The sequence below is a fragment of the Crocuta crocuta genome, unplaced genomic scaffold, assembly GCF_008692635.1.
Source record: "Crocuta crocuta isolate KB4526 unplaced genomic scaffold, BGI_CrCroc_1.0 scaffold44, whole genome shotgun sequence".
NCBI lineage: Eukaryota > Metazoa > Chordata > Mammalia > Carnivora > Hyaenidae > Crocuta > Crocuta crocuta.
In genome coordinates this window covers 4501538-4505187 of record NW_027530179.1, presented here as the reverse complement: position 1 = coordinate 4505187, position 3650 = coordinate 4501538, and positions in this window count along the sequence as shown.

Below are 3650 nucleotides of genomic sequence, written 5' to 3'. Positions count from 1 at the left end.
AGCCCACATCAGTCAGTCCACTTGCTTTGTTCTCCCATTTCTCTTTTTCTCAGGGAAGTCTATTTATTCTTAGGCTTGTAGAGGGAAAAAGGGTGGAGGTGGACCTGAAAGAGCAGATGGGAGAGCTCAGTAGGATGGCCCCTTCTTACCACCACTTGGGCTGCGGGCAGCATTATTTTCTAGTAGGCTCTTCCACCAAGAGCTGGGTGACCCCTCTGTCATACCCCTGGTTTGTAAAAAGGTTCAGACGACCCTTGTCACAACTTCAGCTGGGGTATTTTTAGCTAGACTGTTCTCTGAACACCAACTTGCATTTATTTTCCTAATCTGCTGTATATGATTGTTCTAGTTCTGTCTTGTACGCTCCTTTTCCAGGGAAGAGTTTCCCAGATCAGTGGGCTCCCTGCCCAGCCATTTTTACATTTTTTCTTAGAGTTTGGGTAGAGAAGCCCATCTGCCCCAGAAGGCATTTGGTTCCACCAGTCAGTCCTTCCGGAGGCTCTTCGTCCTTGGTTCAGGTTCAATACCTGAGTGGGGACCCAAGGGTATTTAGCAGCCTTCTTCACAGCACTTATGGTGAGCAGAGTAAGGGGGATGACCTTCCTCCCTCCTCAAAGAGCCTCTTGCTCTTCAACAACTTGCAACAATGAAAATTACTTCTGTTGTTTTCTCTCCTCTCTCCTTTCCCAAGAGAACAGGCCAAATGCTGTTCAGTTCCTCTTGCATCAGATTTGAGTTTGTACTTCATTATAGAAATCAGTCGTAGAAGGAAATGCTCTTAACAAAAGCGCACACTTATTGGCTTCTTACCATGTGCCTGGCGTTCTAAGTGCTTTACATGTATTTATGCATTAATCCTCTCAATTACCTTGTGGAGTGGGTGCTATTATTATCCCCCTTTACAGGTGAGGAAACTGAGTCTCGTAGCAAAAGATGAGTAGCTTGCCCAGAGGTGCACAGCCCCCTCCCACCCTCCCTCCATCCCCCTTTTTCCTTCCCTTCATCTTCTCACCTCCCACCTCCCCTCCCGCCTCCGAGGGAGCTGGGAAATTCTTTCCATACAGATCAGCCTCTGGAAACAGAGCAGGGTGGGGAGAGGACTTGGAGGGGCAAAGGGACGATATGAGGATACACGGCTTTGCCTCCTTCTTCCACTGAGGGATCTGCAGGGACCATTCCACGTTGGGATATTCAAAGAATTACACAACAACTCCATCAAATCCAGCCGTCTCCCTTCTGAATTTATAGAGAATAGGCCTTGCATTCGCTGCTGTCCTTACTCTGTGTGTCTGTTTTACAGATTGTAAATGTTATATATATATATTTTTAAATCTTACTAATTTCTTTATGTTACTCTGATATCCAGGCCAAGGGGATTTTTGTGCTTCTGGGTACAAGCATCACCCCGGGCCTCTCCCGGGCAGGCTGGCAGCCTACAATGGGAATGGCGATGGCCTGGCTGGTACTGAGCCGGCAAATGGCCCCTCTCCCTGCTGAGAGCACATGCTAAGAAGGCTCTCGCAGAGTGATGAGGCTCTCGGCTCTGACTGCAGAGAGCCAGGGCTTACAGTCCAGCTTTGCCAGTTACTAACTGGATTAGTGCTTCACCCCCTTGAGTCTGTCTTTCCTTATATGGAAACCGGGGATGGTTCTTACAGCCCTTTACTATTGTAGGGATTCAATGAGATCATGAATGTAAAGAGATTGGTATATCATAGGCACTCACCTGGGGAAGGGGCTGGGTTGTACTCACCTTTGAACCCCTGTGCCTGGCACAGTGCCTGGCATCTGGAAGGCGCTTGGTAGCTGTTTCCTGACCTGAACCGATGGTGAGGCTCTTTGAGGACTTGGGTGCTGGTAGTGTTAGCAGGTTCGGAAGTAACTAATGCGCGCTCTCTCTCTCTCTTTCTCTTTCCCTCTCATCTTTGCCAGGCCCCCTTGCCTACCACTGAAGGCTTTGGAAGGTCATTGTGTGTCATTAAGCCACTCAACGCCCGTTCTCCCAGCGCCCTCTTTGTCTGAGGCCCTGAGACCTCTCAGCCTGAAGGTGCAGTAGATTCTCCGGCGCCTTGAATTTTCCATGGCCTGGTTTACACTGCCCTCTGCTGTGTGCTTATGGGACAAGCATGTTCAATGAGGGTTTGTGGTGACATTTCCTTGACATTGATTGGGAGAGGCTCCCCCATACTGGCTGCTTGCAATCCTGTCGGAGGGAGAGGCAATGTCTAAGACCTCCTCCCCAATTTAGCTTGCAACTCCTGAGGCTTACCAAACACAAGAGGCTTTTTACCAACGTCCCTGACCACTCAGCCTTCAGACCTTTCTAGGATCAGATTTCTTAGGTATTTTGTGTTTGGCCTTGGCCAAAAGGAACAGGGTAGTTTATTTGATACTATTCCCCGTCTGCTGTCTAGTTTCTTCTGAATCCCTGGGCACCTGATTCTTAGAGCTGCCCCAGTTGCTGTTAAGGGTCTGGGGTCACAAAAGACATCTGAGCCAAGTGAAAACCGGTGTGGACCCTCTCTACCTGCCTCATGAACCTTCTTACACCACCCCACCTTCTGTTGGCTATCCCTTCCCAGAGCTGATCCCAGGCCATGAACACAAAATGGGGTCCTGCATGTCAGAGTGGGGAATTGGGGGCTAAAGACCAGGCCACGCCCCCCCTTGACCTCAGAGTAGAACCTGCTAGAAATGTACACCAAAGCTGCAGTGGAGATCCCCCCCTGATGGCCAGCACAAGTCACCAGACATATGAATGAGGAAGCTCCAGCCACCTGCTGACAGCAACTGTATGAGAGACCTGCACACATGATGGGTTAGCCTAGCCAGCCTCCAAGAATCAGGAGATAATCATAATGACAGCTGCTTAAAGCCACAGAGTTTGGGGATGATTTGTTATATAGCAATAGGTATGCAGAAAAAGTGACTTAAGACTGTGGGATCCTGGGTATCAACACTACTTTTCTATGTTTTCCAAGATTTCTACAGTGACCGCTTCTTCTATAATCAGTAAAAAATTGTTATTAAAAATAAAAACATGGTCTGATTTCCCCCTCCACTTCACCAAGGGAGAAACTAGGTCTGAATTTGAACTGAGGGACATAAGCCAGACTTGGAGAAAAATTTTCCATGCAAGATTAATTAGATGCTGGAAGGAATCAGAGATATATTCGCGTTGGTATGATGGAAAGAGTGGTAGATTTGGAGTGAGAAAGCTTGGAAATGCATCCTGGTTTTCTCTCTTTTTTTTTTTTTTGGGTGACCTTGAGCAAGTCCTTGCTCAAATTCGGCTTTCTATTTTGAAAAATGCAGCTGCTTAGGGAAGATAACATCCAGCAGGGCGCCTGGCCCAGAAAAGTGGTAGGTGACCCTGCCTAATCAGTGCCAATTAGGAACAGACATCTGCAAGCTTTGTGGACGGCCCATCCTTCACTGCCACCCGAGGCTACAGTTCCAATAATGAAATCGGCCTGGANAAAAAAAAAAAAAAAAAAAAAAAAAAAATCCAGAAACACGGAGCAGCTTTTCTAGCAGCCCTTACCGGAGCCACCGTCCCCTCTAGCTAGGGCGGGTACGTTGCCCTTCGGGGGACCCAGACCAGGCACCTGCGGGGGAGGGGGGCCGGGAGCGCGCCTGACGCGGACGCG